This window comes from Schistocerca americana, chromosome 3 (genome assembly GCF_021461395.2).
Source record: "Schistocerca americana isolate TAMUIC-IGC-003095 chromosome 3, iqSchAmer2.1, whole genome shotgun sequence".
Lineage (NCBI taxonomy): Eukaryota > Metazoa > Arthropoda > Insecta > Orthoptera > Acrididae > Schistocerca > Schistocerca americana.
This window is the reverse complement of record NC_060121.1, coordinates 831,523,801-831,546,242: the sequence shown is the minus strand read 5'-3', so window position 1 is coordinate 831,546,242 and position 22,442 is coordinate 831,523,801.

Here is a 22,442-nt window from a genome sequence, read left to right as displayed (position 1 = left end):
ACACAAATTGCAGGCCACACGCTGCTGCTAATTATGTGCAGTCTTATGGAACAATTTATGAACCTAAGCGCTAGAGGGTGGAAACGAACATGAACGAAGGTAATAGAAAGTAAAATCACTCCAATTGCAAATTTTTTACTTTTCATTCATTCGACGACTAGTTCTGGGCCGAAACCCATTTTCAAATCAGCCTAAAGGGGAAGAAAACAAATTCACGCTCATGCGTAATACAGTTATCACCAAATTCTTAAGCATAAGCCAAAGATACAAACATATCGTCTTAACTTTCATAACAAAGTCGAAAATGGCATTTCCGAAGATCTCAGAAACGTGTAATGACCGTTTACAGTGCATACAGATGACTGGCAGTTTACTCCTTCCTCTGTCGTAAATAAACCTCTGGAAGGGGGCGCCACATCAGGACGTGGGAGACATTTTTACTTATTAAAATTTCCTCCAACCATCAAGAACGCAACACTTCATACAATAACCGTACAAGTCCATAATAAAAATTAATACTTTTTAAAATCTTTACCCAAAAAGATTCAAGTACTTCGAATCATTTACCAGTAACACATTGCAGCGCCACATACGGCGAGTATTACAGTATTGTACGCCATGTTGGCACGCCAGCATCATTAAATATGAACAGCAAAGTTAGTATTAAAAGAAAAACAACAGGAGAACTTTTTTAAAATCTGTACCAAAAAGAGTCAACTACCGAAAATCATTTGTCAATGATACAGAACAGCTTTACTCTTCGGCGAGATCGACCTCACCGTTCTTTCCAAGGTTACCTAGCATCTCCGTTACACTCTCTTATGGATTATACAGACCTATTATGCTAATATACAGTGCAATCACATTAATGTGACCGCTGCCTATGTTCGAAGTCAATGTGCAATAACTACCCACACACGGCAGGTGGTTGAAATAGCAGTGTTCAAAAGGTTCCGGACACCCTCAAAAACATATGTTTTTCACATTAGGTGCATTGTGCTGCCACCTACTGCCAGGTACTCAATATCAGCGACGTCAGTAGTCATTAGACATCGTGAGAGACCAGAATAAAGTCCTTCCCGGAACTCACGACCTTCGAACGTAGTCAGGTGATTCGGTGTCACTTGTGTCATCCGTCTGTACGCCAGATTTCGACACTCCCAAACATCCCTAGGTCCACTGTTTCCGATGTGATAGTGGAGTGGAAACGTGAAGGGGTACGTACCGCACAAAATCCTGCAGGCTGACCTCATCTGTTGACTGACAGAGACCGCCAACATCTATCCAGACCATCAAAAAATGGTTCAAATGGCTCTGAGCACTATGGGACTCAACTGCTGAGGTCGTTAGTCCCCTAGAACTTAGAACTAGTTAAACCTAACTAACCTAAGGACATCACAAACATCCATGCCCGAGGCAGGATTCGAACCTGCGACCATAGCGGTCTTGCGGTTCCAGACTGCAGCGCCTTTAACCGCACGGCCACTTCGGCCGGTCCCAGACCATCACACAGTAATTCCAAACTGCAGCAGGATCCACTGCAAGTACTCTGACAGGTAGGAGGTGAGAAAACTTGCATTTCATGATCTAGCGGCTGCTCATAAGCCACACATCACGCAGTAAATGCCAAACGACGCCTGTCTTCGTGTAAGGAGTGTTAACATTGGACGACTGAACATTGGAAAAACGTTGTGGATAGACGAATCACGGTACACATTGTGGCGACCCGATGGCGTGGTGTGCGTAATGACCGGAGAACGTCATCTGCCAGAGTGTGTAGTGCCAACAGTAAAATTCAGAGGCGGTGGTATTATGGTGTGGTCGTTTTTTTCATGGAGGGGGCGTGTCACTACCACAGCGCAGGCTTACATTGATGTTTTAAGCACCTTCTTGCTTCCCAGTGTTGAAGAGATTTGGGGGGTGGCGATTGCATCTGTCAACACGATCGAGCACCTGTTTATAATGCACGACCGGGGACGGAATGGTTACACGACAATACAATCTCTGTAATTGACTGGCCTGCGCAGTCCTGACCTGAATCCTATAGAACACCTCTGGGATATTTTGGAACCCCGACTTCGTGCAGGCCTCACCGACCGACATCGATACTTCTCCTCAGTGTAACACTCCGTGAAGAATGCGCTGCCACTCCCCAAGAAACCTTCTAGCACCAGATTGAACGTATGTCTGCGTGAGTGGAAGATGCCATCAAGCCTAAGGGTGGACCACCAACATACTGAATTCCAGCATTACCGATGGAGGGCGCCACGAACTTACAAGTCATTTTCAGCCAGGTGTCCGGATACTTTTGACCACATAGTGTATAAAGCGTGACGGGAGGACGCGCAAATAGTACAGTCATTCTCGTAACGCAGAAATGGAGCGATATGTCTGACGTTCAAAAGAGCATGATCTTCCGAAATCTAACTTTGTAAACTATTCCCTGCCGCTATGGTTAAACTATACTGCGCATGGTAAAATAGTGATATCCAAATCGGCGCCATGGCAGCTTTATCGCGCCATGGACCATAGACGACATGTGTGAACAAAGGCTGAGAAGACGTGTACGTTCAAATAGACGTGCAAATGTTGAGCAGCTAACTGCCCAGATGAACCAACGGGCTTCCAACAGTATCTCCTCAACGACTGTTCAGCTGGGTGATGATGATGATATTTGGTTTGTGGGAATCTCAAGTGCGCGGTCATCAGCGCCCATACAAATTACCACTTTTACACAGTCCAGTTTTATTACAAAGTCAAATCTAGCCACAATCCCAAATGATGATGATGAAATGACAAGGAGAACACAAACACCCAGTCCCCGGGCAGAGAAAATCTCCAACCCTGCCGGGAACGAACCCGGGACCTCATGATACAGAGGCAGCAACGCTAGCTCCTAGACCACGAGTTGCGGACATTCATTTTTCCATGCACCCTAGCTGACTGCTGTTCTTCGATGAAGATTAATCACGTGGTCCACCGGACAGATGGCTGCTGGCGTGTACGGTATGAAACGTCTGAAAGCAAACACCCTGAAACAATCATACGACTGAAGAGTGAGTGTTTTTACCTGGGGAATTTTTACGTGGCGTTCTCTGCGTGATTGGGTGATCTCGTCATTCTGGAAGGCACAATGGAGGAACACAAGTGTGCATCTGTCCTTGGGGATCACGTCCACCCCTATATGCAGTTTATTATTCCTCGGCACCACCAGCAGGACTCTGCAATGTGCCACACATCTCGCGTGGTTCAGAGAACAACAGGAGGAGTTTACCGTACTCCTCTAGCCACCAGACCTTTTGCGTTTAAACCTAATGGAGTGTCTGTAGGACCACCTCTACCGGGTTGTTCGCACCATGGAGACTCAACCGAGACAGCTTTCCACAGCTCTGGAGTCGGCATGGCTCCACATTCCTGTTGGTACCTTCACCTTCCAGAACCTCACTGACTCTCTTGATGTAACGGTCCATGCTGGAAAAGATGGCTATTCAGACTTTCGACAGATGGTCGCATTAATGGGTTGGCTCAGCACTATGCGGCTTAACTTCTGAGGCCATCAGTCGCCTAGAACTTAGAACTAATTAAACCAAACTAACCTAAACATCACACACATCCATGACCGAGGCAGGATTCGAACCTGCGACCGTAGCGGTCGCTCGGTTTCAGACTGTAGCGCCTAGAACCGCACGTCCACTCCGGCCGGCTGTATTAATGGGACTGGACTGTGTAGAAGCCTGGCTTTGAATTCGATGGATATCTCTTGCCATGCCTACTTGATGAAGCCGTGGAGCAATGCTATACAATTAGTCGCAATGGCATCTTATTCAAGACCTTCTTTACGGGTGCAATTTGTTGTCGAGAACCCTTATCAAAACCTTAGGCTTTGCAATTCAGCACGTCTGATATGATGTTAGACGATCATCGCATTTCATGTCGCTTCTTTGTATTACCCCATCAAAAGACTGCCCGAACAGGTCGCGGAGAGTCATCGGTACCGACCAACCGCCGTGTCATCCTTAGGCCATAGCCGTTATTGGATTCGGATGTGGAGAGACACGTGGTCGACACACTGCTCTGTCGGCCGTTTCGGTTTACGTGACCGTAGCCGCTACTTCTCATGTAGCTCCTCAGTTTTGTCCCACAATGGCTGAGTGGACCCTACTCGCCAGCAGCACTCGGCATATCCGGCCGATCACCCATCCAAGTGCTATCCAAGCCCGACAACCGTTTTAACTTCGGTGATCTGACTGGACCCGTTGTTACCAATGTTGCACGTTGACTAGCGTTAGCACTAAATACACGTGCTATCTGACACACTCAAGATGTCTGTCATTAGTCTTGCTCGTAAATTTATTCAAGTGGTTTATTTTTCTCTGTCATACACATGAGCTTGCGTTTTACCTTCATTTAAACAGGGATCCCATTCTTCACGCCTGTTGGCAATTTTGTTCCCCTCGTCCTGCATTTGCTTCTTATCGTCCATTGGCCATACTCCCTTGTGGACAAGAGCATCTCCAGGGAACAATCTGCTTATGTTGTAGTACATGATAAAAGTTTATACAGACTGAGAACAATAGCGGTCCGGCGGCGCATATCTGGGACACACGATATGTTCCTTTCGTTTCTGTTGCAAGTCCACGGTCCACTGTTATGTAGCAGGATTTCGTTACGCAAAAATTTGTCAAGCAAATCTCGCACGTCTGTGTAGTCGTACGGCAATGTGATACAGTATCGAAGGCATAACAGGTATCACCGAAGTCGAAATCTACGTATTCCCAGCTCAGTCTTCGTAGATTTCATCTTCTGAAAACAATACCTCAGACTTTCTTCTCACAAACGACTCACATGAAAACTGTGAAAATAGTGACAGTTCTCGACGTGATCTTCGTGCAGCCGTACACATTTTTCACAGCGTCGACGTCGTGGTTCTACGGCCGATGCTAACGGTTCTTTGAGAGTCTGTTTGACCACCGGAAAATTAATAATGCAAAGCGGCGCGGCTAGTGACTATATATCGATAGAGAGTGTCTTTCATCGTTGCAGGTCAGGTGAGTAGAGAGCATGACTGGCTTCAGTTATTCTCGCGAAGGAACTACGGCATTTCCCACCATCGGCATTCATGGCACCCACTGAGGGGACACTTTTCGCATTTTCCGGTCCTCATGCGGGGTTGTGTGCACAGATCCCACAGGAATGCCAATTTGTTCTTCACTCATTTGGCAATCTCCTAAAAGAGCTCTCTCTCCACTTGCTCGATCTCGTTGTTAGACCAGGTGCTCCGAGGCCGAGACTGTCTCGTTTTGTTGTCACTCAATGTTTCCCTTCTATGAATGTGACATCCACGAACTCACATTAGACACCCATGACACCATCAATACAGGCTTCACTCAACTGGCCATGAATTGAAATCGGTGTAACACTTCGAAAATGGAGGAAACGAATGATTACAAGACGATCTAGAAATGAAAACTTTGCCATTTTGAGTGTCAAAAGCAATCCTCACTCGTCACTGCCGCTAGACTTCCATGTGCTGTGTGGTGTTACCAATTCTCTGACACATTCACAACGAATTCAAGTGTATTTTAAAACAAAGACCGTCTTTCTGTCTACTTCCAGTCCCGAGGGAAAAAAACGTCAGAAGTGTTATAACTTGAAACATCATAAAACCATTTGCTAGGCAAGGTATTATAAAACAAGATAGCACCACAGAATTTCTGGGAATCAAAGACATTTAGCTTCCAACTACTTCAAACAAATTACGTAGTATTACCTTAATTTTGGATTGTAACCCAGCAAGGTAAAACTCTTTAGCCTTCAACTACATGGCACAGGTGTACCCAACATTGATTCGCCTAAATGTGTTCGACACGAAGCAAGATATTCGACAAAGATGGTTAACACTGGAAAAGAATACACAACAAGGAATGTGAGTATAGGATATTCGGCCAAGTGTGTTAAGAAAAGGAAAAAAGAAAAACCAGACAAACAAAACGATAAGAAAGACTAACATAAACTATTGTCGCTTTTCGCACCTGCCGCATATAGTGCCGCAACAAAAAGTATCTTTAAGTTATGGAAGATATGGAAAAGGGAACATTATCTTGAAAAGTTACAGTGAAGTTGCGACGGGAAGTTGCTTCGTGATATGTTCTTACGGAAATAGCCATTAGTGTTTAATCAGTCTGAATAAGATGATGAATGGGACTGTACTCAAATGGCTCTGAGCACTATGGGACTTAACATCTTAGGTCATCATGCATGGGGGCTTAATTAAATATGATTGAAAATACTTTTAGTTTTTAGTAGCTGTGTGTCCGATTACGCTGTTTCGTAAACGGTTGGCCCTGACTAGTATTATTACGCTATCTGACTGCAAAGAACAACAACAAGAATGAAATGAAATTTTTCGTTAACACAATTAATTAATTAAGTCCCCAGCAACTATAAAACCTACAAAACCGAAGCACAAATGTAATTGTTCTGTGTGTGGGAGTGTGACTCAACGTACACATCTGGCACGGTTCTTCTTCAACAAGACAAGAATTTTTAAATACCAATTATACTGACGTGATAAAAGAAAATTAGAAATACGATAATTGCGTAAGGAAAGCAGAATTACACTCTAATACAAGAACACACGCCAGATGCTTTGTTGACTGAACCTGTAATGACGCATTATTTAGGATACTGAAATTAAAAACAAACTGAGTTAGTTAGCTCATTTATATTGATGAAAATGATTCTAATCCTTACATTATATCTCAACCAGAACTCTCCAATATCACATCTCAGCAAGCACTGCCTAATAGCACATCTCAACAAACACTCTCTGCTACAACATCTCAGAACAGACTACCACGAGACCTCGACAGGCACTGACTACTACGAGTTCTTAACAGGCACTGACACTACGAGCTCTCAACAAGCACTGTGGAGGCGGCTTAATAATACTCTTTGGCGCAATCTCTGGCGTAGTGGCTCAGTGTAGCCACCTTTCATATGCCCCTCCTCCACAGGCCAGAATTTGATGGTATTTTTGCCAGCATTGGTGGTGAAAATACCACCAAATTCGTCCAGAAAAATACAGACAAAAATAAAAGATAATATTAATACCTAAATATCACATAATTAGTTAAAATTTTGGCTTTGCACTGACCTTTCAATAACTTAATATACAAAATACAGTAGGCAATACAAATTCTTTTCATACATGTGGCTTTACATAATAGTTTACACAATACATAAAAAAATCTGTTTATACAAATGTTCACATAAAATACTTTTAGTTATTCAAAAAAAAAAAAAAAACCCAAATAGTTGATAATTCCAGCCCAGAAATGGTCAACAGGTGCAAACACCAACAAGTGACATCGTTTCAGCAAAAACAGTCCATCAGTTGCACCCAGCAATGTGCTGGTGCAGACACCAACAAGCGACATCATTTCAGTAGAAGCAGTCCATCAGTTGCACCCAGCAATGTTGAGCAGGTGCAGACATCGACAAGTGACATCATTTCAGTAGAAACAGTTCTAACAGTGGCAACCAGCAATGTTGAGTAGGTGCAGACACCGGCAAGTGACATCATTTCCATAGAAGTAGCTTCATCTGTGCACCCAGTAATGTTGAGCAGGTGCAGACACCAACAAGTGACTTCATTTCAGTAGAAGCAGTTCCATTAGTGGCACCCAGCAATTTTGAGTAGGTGCAGACACCGGCAAGTGACATCATTTCAGTAGAAGCAGTCCATCAGTTGCACCCAGCAATGTTGAGCAGGTGCAGACACCAACAAGTGACATCATTTCAGTAGAAGCAGTTCCATCTGTGGCACCCAGTAAAGTTGAGCAGGTGCAGGCAGCAACAAGTGACATTATTTCAGTAGAAGCAGTTCCATCTGTGGCACCCAGCAAAGTTGAAAAGGTACACACAGCAACAAGTGACTTCATTTCCATACAAGTAGTCCATCAGTTGCACCTAGCAATGATGAGCAGGTCCAGAGAGCAGTCCATGATATTCACGATCACTGATCACACTGTTCATCAGCAGAAATTAAACATGTCCTAGAGGCACCAATCATGTAGAAAAAGTACAAGTAACAGTCCATAATATTCACTATCACTGATCACACAGTTCATCATCAGAAATTAAACATGTCCTAGTGGCACCAATCATGTAGAAAAAGTGCAAGTAACAGTCCATAATATTCACTGTCACTAATCAGACAGTTCATCAGCAGAAATTAAACATTCCTAAGTGTCACACATTATGTTGAAAAAGTGCAGGTAACAGTTCATAATATTTACCATCACTAATCAGACAGTTCAGGCATGAACAATAGTTTGAATGCACATACAAATGCTTTTACACTAAACATACAAATCATAACAAACACACAAATGATGTCAGATAATTGTCATATTAACTGTTACAAATACTCAAATATCAGTAAACCTATAATATTTATGAGTGTCAGTGCAAGCCACAACAACAAATAAAATAATATTTAGGAGATAGGTGGGTAGGATTAGGAAAGGAAAACACACAAAGCACACTCACTCATCTTTCATCCACATTAAGTACTACTGTGTAACTGAATAGTGTTAACTGTGTAAATGTAACTCTGTCAAAATTTGATGTTCATCATGTGTATCAAGTAGTAGTGGCAGCAATGTATAACAGTCAATAATAGTTAAGTCAACGTCATAGTCATCATGTCAAGACCAATGTTTGCCAAGCCAGATCAAAATGTACTGTTGCTGAACAACTGTCAGTGAGCAAAGATATGCAAAACTTCCTCTCTTCAAAAAAAAGTATATACTGCTTAGTGATTTAACAAAGCGTGTTTATAGACTATCTTCCTTCTACTTTAGTGTTCTAGTCTGCTATCTTCATCCTCCTTGTTCCATAAGACCAACAAAAAAAAGATGCTCCTCACTTACTTTACCTCTTATATACGAAAACTCCAATAATCATCAACTTCACATAATCTCAATAATACCTCAATAATACCTCTTCAATACATCGATACATATAAACCTTATCGCCAATATCATTTCACTTCCGTAACAACTCTTTCCTCTAGTCAGTCTGCTCGAACAAGTACAGATAAAATCCTAATGCAAACTTCAGTTCATCATCCCATACAATCCGAAGACACATTGTCAACACACAACCTCTGTGTAATCCATCTGACCCAAATCTTCCACTCATTATGAATTATAAACAAAAGAAATGCATACATGACCTCTAACAGACTTAGTTCGAATAACTCTCAGTAATTAAGTACGATTACGGAATGTGAATGATCACAATATTTCACAGTGTGTACACCACTTCAAGAATTATGGCAGAAGCAAACATGTGGAGTATTTCTTGTATCAAGTGTCACTTCCTATTTCAATTGCTCACGAAAAATGCAGTGTAATAACTGTTAATGGTCTAAACCTAGTTTTGGTATGTCATGTCGTTAGCTTCCTTCCTATTAGCATAAAGTTATACAGCTTCCATAAAACCTCCAGCTCATGTGACTTCTATGAAGTTTCTTGTACTAATGTTGTTCGTCGAATTATAGCAGTTCATTTTCTTATCTTAAAAAATATAAGGTACTGAGCGTAAGCAAAACAAGCAATAGCGAGTAAATATACCAGTAGAGAACAGAATGTCAACAAGTGGATGCAGCACAATTCTTACAACGAGGCTCTGCCAAGCGAACCATCTATAATTAACACCATACTGTAACCTAAACTCTATGTTCGTACACTATACAACAGCATTGCTATATACCAAATTAAAGAGTAGTTGTGACAACAAACAGAAATGTATAAATATGCAATCCATACGCATAGCAGTAAACATATGTTATCTAATATAATAAACAGGTCATTAGCATCATATCAGCATAAGCAAATAAATGTTCATATGTCATCTTAATAAGTAAACATGAAGGCGCAAGCAGATAAATCACAAAGAATAACTTACATACCTAACCACATCAGCACAATAAATCAGGTGACAATTATAATTTAAATAAATAAGCACAGCATGCACATAATAAAAAATATGACATCAGTGAAAAAGCATAGCAGCCAAGCGATGCATAATATATACAAATAACAATCCTGTTCATTAATAAAACATTGACAAAAATCAGAAAATGTACGCAAGCACGTCGCTTCACACGTAAATTCATAGAACATGAAATTAGCACAATGTATGAATCACGTAATCGAGAGCAGCAAATTACGTCTAAAGTACGTACCCAAGTGGAAATATGTTACCTGAAAAATAAACTCAATTAATAGTTACCTTTTCTAGTTTATTAGTTTCATCTTGGAAATTACATTCTTTCTGAAATTTTCTCGATAGCAAGTCGTCTTAACGTCGGACACGCACAGAATTTACCTGAAGTTCTTAAATATTTTATAGAACCGTATCCTGAAAAATACTGAATGTTAATAACATAATTCATCAAGTCACTATAGCTTTATACTGAATTTAATCGGAGAAATTAGACTGTGTATTTGTTTATGGCTGTCAGTGCATTCGCACTGAGCACTCGATCAGCTGTAGGCGCGTGACGTAGGAAGCAATTGTTTGCGGTCAACGACTGCCTTGTGCGGCGCGCAGACTTGACTGTTGCTTTGAGTATATGCCGCCGCCAAAACACAGCGCGGTATCCTTGTACTCTCCGCGTGTTTACATGTAGCTGTTAGTTTCTCTAAAGTATGTCATTCCACAAAAATTTTTACGTTAGATATATGATGTATTCCCTTAGAGCGTCGTGATTTAAGAGTTTCTACTTCAATAGTGTTATCATGAATAATTTTACGAATTCTATATGGACCGTTATAAAGCAGAAAAAATTTGCGACACAAGCCCTTTCCTTTGTGAGACAAACGATGAGACTTAATTAACACCTTCTGACCAACTGACAAGATTTTTGAACGACCAGGACGCTTAGCTGATCTCTCTCTTCTAGCAGCCGCAGATGCAATATTTCGTAGAGCCAGGTTGACAACTTCAGAATGCCGCAGTTTCCGTGAAGGCGGAAAAGGAACTATTTCAGAAATGCGATTTGTCGGTGCTTTGTTTTTTAATGTCAGTATAGGCGGTAAAGAAGTTGAATCATTAGGGAGTTCATTCATAATGTTTTGAAAAATATGAAGATACTGATCCCAAGTTCTGTGATTCTGATGACTATAAAGTCGACACAATTTATTGATTTCCTTCATCCATCTCTCTGAAGCGTTAGATTTAGGCTAAAAAAGTGAAATGAAAATTGGTTTAATTTTACGACGCTGTAGAGTACGAAGCCAAATTTTAGAACGAAACTGTGATCCATTATCTGATATAACCTTATCAACATGACCCACTTCTTTAAGAAAATGTTTGATGAAAGCGTTAGATACTGAACGAGCTGTTGCTTTGCGTAAAGGTGTAAAACACACATATTTTGACGTCAACTCCACTGCTACGAAAATGTACGCAAAACCATTAGTAGAACGAACCACTGGACCGAACAAATCGACTGCAGCCATCTCCTTTAATTTCGCTGGAATGATAGGAAACAACGGTGCTCTGTGAGAAACTGTTGGCGGCTTAGCCTTTTGACATAATTTGCATTTGGCCAGAACAGATCGAATACGTTTTTCCATATTACTGAAGTAGCAATTTTCTCGTAATTTATGAAAACATTTTCTGGGACCAAAGTGTGCATAACTGAAATGCGTATACCAAATCAGCTTATTAACCCACTCATCAGGAATACAAACTAACCAAACAGAGTTGTCGACCGATTTTCGTTTAAAAAGAATGTCATTGCGAACTGAATAGCATCTAATTTCTCTGGATCAGGAAGAATACCTTCTGCAGCAATAATGTGACCGAAAAATTTCACCTGAGAACGACCAAATTCAGATTTTTCCAAGTTCTCTGTAATACCAACTCTTGCAAAGATACGTAATAATGAATCCAAAATTTTGTTGTGCTCACTCCAAGAATGTTTAGCAATAAGAGTATCGTCCACATATGAAGTAATATTATCACGAAGATAAACAAGTAAAATTTCATTTAAGCTACGAATGAATGCTGCTGAAGGTACAATAAGTCCAAATGGTAATTTACGAAATCACTTTTAGGTACAATTAGTCATATCAGGTTATTATTTACTTACTCACTAGATAGATTGATAGTCGAAGAGTTGGTTTTGACAGATGCAAAGAATAGTGAAAGAGTAGGCAGCGGTACAGAAAACTAAAAGAGAAATAGCACCACTACAGCTCGGGGCCCTATGCTCGCTACGGCACATATTCACTTAGAGTAGTGAATCCCCTGAGGACTTTAATAGCCGCACATAATTTCCAGTTTGTGACTCAATGGCAACTTTGGCGGAAGTGCGTACGTAAATTGATCTAACCATGAACATGGGTGTATGTCATTCTTAGAATTGCGGAAGATCTTAAATTTTCGGACAGTCAAAAAGTGTTTATAGTCAAAGTTTTCGCCTCGTGGCGACAAAGACCTACCGCGTCTGTCCCAGTCCCAAAGTCGATTATTGTCAAGTTCGCGCGCCTGGCGCTCTCTTGTTGCTTCTCGTAAATGAAACAAATTATTTTCTTCAAACCCTTCTGCTAAACTAACACTTGTCAATTTATCTGAGATCTCCTCAACTCTTTCCGATGAGTCACTTAATTGTTCTTTCTGTTTATTTACGTCTTCTGTAAATGTCGCGACTCGGGTTTCGGTGTTGTCACGTTTAGTAGTTAACTGTTCACACTGTTGCGTTAAGTTATTTATTCTGTTATTTGGTACGGATTCCTCGATTCTTTCAATTATTTCTTCCTTATCGTGTGCATGTTGTAAATTTAATTCTGAAAATTTTTGTACTATCACGCGATCTCCTTCTTCCTGTTCTCTGTCCTGTTCCTCTTGTCTAATTTCTATTGAAATTAAACTATTATTGTGAGCAATCAAAATTGGTTGTACTTCTTCTCTACTTTCTTTCTTTGATTCATCTTTCATGTTTTTGAAACACATCCCTATTAGTGAGTCTAACCGTTTTGTCATTGTTTCTATGCCTGTTTTAATTGATCCTATTTGTGAGCATAACCGTGTTGTATTTACTTTCATTTCTGTTTTTAATTCAGATCCCAAAGTTCTCATCTGTGATCCCAAATTTAATATTGCACTCATTAACTGCTCCATTTCTTCTGTCGTTAACCACGCAATCTGAGAATTTTTCGATTGTGAAAAATTTTGAACTGTTTCCGGACTATTTTCCCTGCTTATTAAATTGTTTTCAACTCCATTATTCATCATACTGTTGTCCTGTGTTGGCGAGTTCGCCATGTCAACAATTTCGTTATTCTGACTATTCATCATTTTTGCCTTTTTCATTGATCACGTAATAATTTACAAAACATAAAAAAATTCGTCACTGTACGAAAATTACACACAATGACTCTTTATCTCCAACAATACCATTTACATGAAAAGTTTCCCTCAAACACGATTAATCGAACAATTGAAATAATTGCACTAATTTGTCAAACCCGTAGACAAGACAACAATTTAAATTTTGAAAAATACCATTAGAAAAATGACAATTACCAAATCTACACATGCAATACAGACTATAATTACTAAACTCAAATTACTACAACAATACTATGGTCTACTATTTTTACAATCAGAAGAATTCCAAGGGATGATCCTGGCAGGGTCGCCACGTGCATGGGGGCTTAATTAAATATGATTGAAAATACTTTTAGTTTTTAGTAGCTGTGTGTCCGATTACGCTGTTTCGTAAACGGTTGGCCCTGACTAGTATTATTGCGCTGTCTGACTGCAAAGAACAACAACAAGAATGAAATGAAATTTTTCGTTAACACAATTAATTAATTAAGTCCCCAGCAACTATAAAACCTACAAAACCGAAGCACAAATGTAATTGTTCTGTGTGTGGGAGTGTGACTCAACGTACACATCTGGCACGGTTCTTCTTCAGCAAGACAAGAATTTTTAAATACCAATTATACTGACGTGATAAAAGAAAATTAGAAATACGATAATTGCGTAAGGAAAGCAGAATTACACTCTAATACAAGAACACACGCCAGATGCTTTGTTGACTGAACCTGTAATGACGCATTATTTAGGATACTGAAATTAAAAACAAACTGAGTTAGTTACCTCATTTATATTGATGAAAATGATTCTAATCCTTACATTATATCTCAACCAGAACTCTCCAATATCACATCTCAGCAAGCACTGCCTAATAGCACATCTCAACAAACACTCTCTGCTACAACATCTCAGCACAGACTACCACGAGACCTCGACAGGCACTGACTACTACGAGTTCTTAACAGGCACTGACACTACGAGCTCTCAACAAGCACTGTGGAGGCGGCTTAATAATACTCTTTGGCGCAATCTCTGGCGCAGTGGCTCAGTGTAGCCACCTTTCAATCAGTCCCCTAGAACTAAGAACTACTTAAACCTAACTAACCAAGGACATCACACACATCCATGCCCGAGGCATGATTCGAACCTGCGACCCTAGCAGCAGCACAGATCCAGACTGAAGCGCCTAGAACCTCTCGGCCACAAGGGCAGGCCGTAGTGTACTGCATGAAACATTTTTTAAAATGAATCACGCATTTACGTATGACGTACATTCGCTTTAAAAATATGAAAGCAGTATTACGCAAACATGTAAATCCTGTGTTTGGCAGAAGCCAGGTGAGCGGCGGAAACATTAAACTGGCGACAAAGCGGTTGCCGAGTTGTTGACAGAATAAACTTTGCGTACCTGGCGTCCGCAAACAGCCTACAGACTGTTATTCCAAACCACCAACTGAAGCCACTTTCACATAATATTATGATTGGGTACGTTTATCTGCACCGACCAAAAAGGTAAATTGTCATTTTCAAAGCCGGCCGATGTGGCCGAGCGGTTCTAATGGATTCAGTCCGGAACCGCGCGACCGCTACGGTCGCAGGTTCGAATCCTGCCTCGGGCATGGATGTGTGTGATGTCCTTAGGTTTAAGTAGTTCTAAGTTCTAGGGGACTGATGACCTCAGATGTTGAGTCCCATAGTGCTCAGAGCCATTTGAACCATTTTTGTCATTTTCTATGGTAGTGACTACGTTCTCCAAATCATTTCCTTAATCTAAATACTGGCTAACGCCCTACTGTACAGCCCAGTAAATATTTCTACATGGATCGCAAACCTCTCGAAACAGAAAGTCAATCAAGTACGAACAAATCAAAAATTATATTCACAGTAACGTCCAAACATCAGTATCTACAAATCAGCACCATTACATTTAAATCAAGACGGCAACAAGCCATATTTACAATTCTGGCCATTAAAATTGAAACACCACGAAGATGGCGTGCTACAGACGCGAAATGTAATCGACGGGAAGAAGATGCTGTGATATGGAAATGATTCGCTCTTCAGAGCATTCACACAAGGTTGGCGCCGGTGGCGACACCTACAACGAGCTGACATGAGGCAAGTTTCCAACCGAATTCTCATACACAAACAGCTGTTGACCGTCGTTGCCTGGTGAAACGTTGTTGTGACGCCTCGTGTAGGGAGGAGAAATGAGTACCATCGCGTTTCCGACTTTGATAAAGGTCGGATTGTAGCCCATCGCGATTGCCGTTTATCGTATCGCGACATTGCTGCCCGCGTTGTTCGAGATCCAAAGACTGTTAGCAGAATATGGAGTAGGTGGGTTCAGGAGGGTAATACGGAACGCCGTGCTGGATCCCAACGGCCTCGAATCACTAGCAGTCGATATGACAGGCATCTTATCCCCACGGCTGTAACGGACCGTGTAGCCACGTCTCGATCCCTGAGTAAACAGATGGGGACGTTTGCAAGACAACAACCATCTGCACGAACAGTTCGAAGTCGTTTGCAGCAGCATGGACTATCAGCTGGGCTGAGGCTGCGGTTACCCTTGGCGCTGCATCACAGACAGGAGCGCCTGCGATGGTCTACTCAACGACTAACCTGGGTGCACGAATGGCAAAACGTCATTTTTTCGGCTGAATCTAGGTTCTGTTCACAGCATCATGATGGTCGCATCCGTGTTTGACGACATAGTGGTGAACGCACATTGGAAGCTTGTATTCGTCATCGCCGTACTGGCGTATCACCCGGCGTGATGGTATTGGTTGCCATTGGTTACACGTCTCGGTCACCTCTTGTTCGCATTGAAGGCACTTTGAACAGTGGACGTTACATTTCAGATGCGTTACGGCCCGTGGCTCCACCCTTCATTCGATCCCCGCGAAACCCTACAGTTCAGCAGGATAATGCACGACCGCATGTTTCAGGTCCTGTACGGGCCTTTCTGGATACTGAAAATGTTCGATTGCTGCCCTGGCCAGCACATTCTTCAGATCTCTCACCAACTGAAAACGTCCGGTCAATGGTGGCCGAGCAACTGGTTCGTCACAATACGCCAGTCACTACTCTTAATGATCTGTGGTATCGTATTGAAGCTGCATGGGCAGCTGTACCTGTACACGCCACCAAAGCTCTGCTTGACTCTGGGTACTGATTTCTCAGGACCTATGCGACCAAATTGCGTGAAAATGTAATCACATGTCAGTTCTAGTATAATATATTTGTCCAATGAATACCCGTTTATCATCTGCATTTCTACTTGGTGTTGCAATTTTAATAATCAGTAGTGTAGTTTCTTTTTAGGTTTATAAAAATTTTAAATTCTGTTTCGTGTCTCTTCTGTGATAATGAAAAGCAGAAGAAGGCTATTGAACATTGCGCCTCTCACACAACTAGCTGCTAATGGAGTTACCGGGGATATTTAATGTGGTCACAACTTGAAATTTTCCTTCGTGTAATATTAAACACAAACCATTATCGTCAGTATTTGAGTAAAAACAACATATTATTAAACCGAAAAACTGCTTTAGTTGAACAACGTTCGGTGGAAACTCATTGTAGTTTTATCTTCATTATTTGTGAGATTTCAGCCGAACTCGCTTATTAATTTCGAAGAGCATTGTTTAAATGGTTATGTTGGAGGAGCAATGATTGGTGTAACCCAGTAATTTACGGTGAGTGAACAGTCAGATCAGTCATATGGAATGATGGTATAAACGGGAATATTCACAATGCAGATTCAGGGTAAAAAAAGCTTACCAAGATATCTATGTATCAAGTGAGTTTTAAGTGGTTAAAAAAAATGTGAAATAGGTGGAAAAATGGTTCAAATGGCTCTGAGCACTGTGGGACTCAACGTCTGAGGTAATTAGTCGCCTAGAACTTAGAACTACTTAAACCTAACTAACCTAAGGACATCACACAACACCCAGTCATCACGAGTCAGAGACAATCCCTGGCCCCGCCGGGAATCGAACCCGGGCACCCGGGCGTGGGAAGCGAGAACGCTACCACACGATCAAATAGGTGGAAAAACAATGAGTCAAAATGAAGAAATGCAAAGAGAGAAGCAGATAATTTCTAATGTCATATTTCTGCTGACATTATGTCCTCTCACTTCCAATGTCATGCTAAATCTTTCACCATCACATGTTCTCTATATATACAATATCCTCGACAGTATATTTTAATAGATCCTAGGACTACCATCTTGGTTGTTACAGAGTTATTTACAAGTGTTCTACCAACCCGTTTTTAAGTAAAGCTCCTTGGCAGATGTTCCTCCTCAACTTTTCATTCCAACATCTCTTCATTAAAGGTTCACATTGCTGGATGCGAGAGTCGATTGTTCGAAATGAAATTTGTATCTGCACCTAATGTATGCTGACGAAGAATTGCCTCGTTCTGCGACACGATCAAACTAATTTGGGTTTCCGCAATGAACAGTGAAATCTGTTCTTCACTCTGAAAACCACTGTGGAGGGCATGGCAGAGGGTACCTACCGTTCTACCAGTTATAAGTCTCCTTTCCCGTTCCACTCAGGTATGGAGCACGGAAAGAATGATTGTTTAAATGTTTCCGTGCGTGCTGTGATTAATCTTGCCTTCACGACCCCTACAGGAGCGATAAGAATGGGTTTGTTGTATATTTATAGAGCCATCATCCAAAGCCGGATCTTGAAACTCTGTAAGTGGACTTTCTCGAGATAATTTACGTCTATTCTCAATATTCTACCTGTTCATTTACTCGGAATCTCTGTGACACTTCCACAAATCTAACAAACATGTAACAATTCTTGATGCCCTTCTCTGTAAACGTTAAATATCCTCTGTAAAGTATTATTTGGTATACATCCCACCCTTGAACACATTTTAAATGGGTGATTTGTAAGTTATTTCCTTACTAAACTGATGGTAATTCCTCATTATTCTACTTATAAATCGTGGCCATCTGTTTTACCAATGACTGAATTTATGTGCTCAATCCTTTTCATGTTCCTACAAAGTGTTACACCTAGTAGTTTGTACGAGTTCACCAATTCCAACTGCGACTAATTAAAATGTAGTCATAGTATACTAAAAGTGTATAATTGTACATTTCTGAACTTCAAAAGTAAGTTGCCTAACTTTTCACCACTTTGGAAGACCTGACTGAATATTTATTCAGTTTCTTTCAGAAAGTTGCACCATCTGCCAAAAGTCTGAGGTTACTATTACTATTGTACGCAAGGCCATTAATACACAATCTGCGCAGCAAGACCCCCAACACACTTCTTTGGGGCACACTTAAAGTTAGTTCTACATCCTTTGACGACCCTCCATCCATCCACAATAACTTGCCGTTTCCTTCCCGACAAAAAATACTCAGTCCTGTAACTAATTTTGCATTATATCTCATCCGATCGTGCTTTTGATAATAAGCGTAGTTCTGTGTTATGAAAACAAAAAGTAATGCATTTGTTTGACTGTATTAATCCTAAGCTTTCAGTACGTCATGTGAAAAAAGTGCGAGCTGAGTTTCACACATCGATGTCATTGGAATCTATGCCGGTTGCCTCAGAAAGGTCATTCTGTTCGAGATACCTCTTTGTGTTTGAGCTCAGAATATGTTATAAAATTTTACAAATCGATGTCAAGTTTACTGGACGCCATATTTGTGAATCATATCTACCAGCTTTCTTGTAAGTGTGGTTCTTTCCAACTACCGGACACAGTTTTTTGTTCGAGTTATCTACAATAGATTCTAGGTAACAGAGGGGCTAACTCAGACGCAAAATCAGTATAGAATCTGATAGGTGTTCCACTGGACCCTGGATTTTTATTCGATTTTGGTGATTCCTGCTGTTTCTCAACACCATTGGCACTAACATTTATTTTCTCGTCTTTCCACTGGTTAAGGATGAAATCGGGGCAACGCTCCTGGGGTTTGCTTATAAAGGGATGTGTGAAAAGTGAGTTAAGGATTTCTGTTTTTGCTTATATGCCCTCAGTTTCAGTTCCTGTCACATCCACGAATGACAATACGCTAACGTTGGTGACACTAACAGCCCATACGTACGACCAGAATTTCGTTGGGTAGTCACTAAATACTTCTCGCATTGCTATCTTACTCCCAAATGCTTTTCATTCAGCATCTCTCTATCTATGGTCATATTCTTTGTTTTACACCTGTTATGCCGTAGTTTCTACTTTCAAGTTTCTTTACAGTGACAGTGTACCGTGAGAGATCCTTTGCATTATGAACTGTTCTACTGGGTATATGCCTGTATGATGCATGGTCAGTTATTCTTTTAAATTTGATAGATAGTTCTCCTTCATGCTCCTTTCCTGTATTAATAATTTCAAGTTCCTCATTGAAATATGACACTACCGCTTTTTTATCTTGCTGATCATACATGTCTTCCTAGTGCCGTAGATGTCCTTTGTGCTTTGATAATCATTGTTGCTAAATCCACCTCATTGTCACTGACATCACTTTCGATGTTGACATCCTCAAAGAGGTCAGATCTACTTGTTCCCATGGTGAGTAGTGATAAAAGGATCTGTTGTAAGAAATTTTCAGAGAGGACATTTAGTAATGTTTTACAGGATGGCTTTTCACTTTCTTATGAACGAAATTGTAATTTTCCCAGTTTATTGTCGGATGATTGAAGTCTCCACTGATGATTACAGTATGATTGGGGAACTTATGTACAGACGAACTGAGGATTTCTCTAAAGTTTTCGGTTACATCTGCAGGTGTGTCTGGTGGTCGGCAAAAAGATCAAATTACATTTTTATGCCCACCCCTGATATTGAGTCTTGCCCAAAGAATCTCGCATACAGCTTCAATTTCTATCTCCGTGGACTTGAGTTTTTTGTCTACCACGCCAAATACAACACCTCCGTTATCCATCAGCCTGTTCCTTCCATTTTTTTTTTGGTCATCAGTCTACTAACTGGTTTCATGCGGCCCGCCACGAATTCCTTTCCTGTGCTAACCTCTTCATCTCAGAGTAGCACTTGCAACCTACGTCCTCAATTATCTGCTTGACGTATTCCAATCTCTGTCTTCCTCTACAGTTTTTGCCCTCTACAGCTCCCTCTAGTAAAATGGAAGTCATTCCCTCATGTCTTAGCAGATGTCCTATCATCCTGTCCCTTCTCCTTATCAGTATTTTCCACATATTCCTTTCCTCTCCCATTCTGCGTAGAACCTCCTCATTCCTTACCTTATCAGTCCACCAAATTTTCAACATTCGTCTATAGCACCACATCTCAAATGCTTCGATTCTCTTCTGTTCCGGTTTTCCACAGTCCATGTTTCACTACCATACAATGCTGTACTCCAGACGTACGTCCTCAGAAATTTCTTCCCCAAATTAAGGCCGGTATTTGATATTAGTAGACTTTTCTTGGCCAGAAATGCCTTTTTTGCCATAGCGTGTCTGCTTTTGATGCCCTCCTTGCTCCGTCCGTCATTGGTTATTTTACTGCCTAGGTAGCAGAAGTCCTTAACTTCATTGACTTCGTGACCATCAATCCTGATGTTAAGTTTCTCGCTGTTCTCATTTCTACTACTTCTCATTACCTTCGTCTTTCTCCTATTTACTCTCAAACCATACTGTGTACTCAATAGACTGTTCATTCCATTCAGCAGATCATTTAATTCTTCTTCACTTTCACTCAGGATAGCAATGTCATCAGCGAATCGTATCATTGATATCCTTTCACCTTGTATTGTAATTCCACTCCTGAACCTTTCTTTTGTTTCCATCATTGCTTCCTCGATGTACAGATTGAAGAGTAGGGGCGAAAGGCTACAGCCTTGTCTTACACCCTTCTTAATACGAGCACTTCGTTCTTGATCGTCCACTCTTATTATTCCCTCTTGGTTGTTGTACATATTGTATATGACCCGTCTCTCCCTATAGCTTACCCCCACTTTTTTCAGAATCTCGAACAGCTTGCACCATTTTATATTGTCGAACGCTTTTTCCAGGTCGACAAATTCTATGAACGTGTCTTGATTTTTCTTTAGCCTTGCATCCATTATTAACCGTAACATCAGAATTGCCTCTCTCGTCCCTTTACTGTTCGTAAAGCCAAACTGATTGTCACGTAGCGCATTCTCAATTTTCTTTTCCATTCTTCTGTATATTATGCAACTTCGATGCATGAGCTGTTAAGCTGATTGTGCGATAATTCTAGCACTTGTCAGCTCTTGCCGTCTTCGGAATTGTGTGGATGATGCTTTTCCGAAAGTCAGATGGTATGTCGCCAGACTCATATATTCTACACACCAACGTGAATAGTCATTTTGTTGCCACTTCCCCCAGTGATTTTAGAAATTATAAAGGCACATTTGCATGCCGAGCGTGAGTTTCCTCGGAAACGCGAAAATCAGTGACAAATAAATAAAGCCTATGGCACACAACTGCAGCGCTGTGTCGCTGATAAAACAAAAGCACAATTACGTTACTCTTATGTTTGATTAAGAAAGGAGAGCTCAGGTTGAAGTGGTGCGAGAAGCACGTATTTTTTTTATTGTCTGGCACACCGCCATATTTCATGTTATAGAAGAATACTGCGAGTTGCAACCACACTAGGCACTCGATTCTGTAAAGAATTTATATTTATAAAAGTAAGTAGGATTATGAACTGTAGGCTTATTCATTGAATATATCTGATTTAACTAACTGTGTAACTTTTTTATGTTTAGTAGACAATCACCTCTGTACGACGTATTGGCATGGCTGGCAAATTATTGTAATATTGAGATTTAGATTATGAGTCCGCACCTATCGCAGCAGTCTTTGGAAACGATTTAATTACGAAGTCAGATTATTCAGTTTTATTTCACGGTCAACTACGAGTAACATTGCCTTTACGAAAAAGCCATTGTCAAGCGTCTGATAACGAATAATTAAACGTCCACATTCCAGATAAGCAAAATATTAATTAGAATTGCAATCACAATCACCATCATACAGATAGAATAATTAACATATTTAAAATAACAATATTTTTTTTAT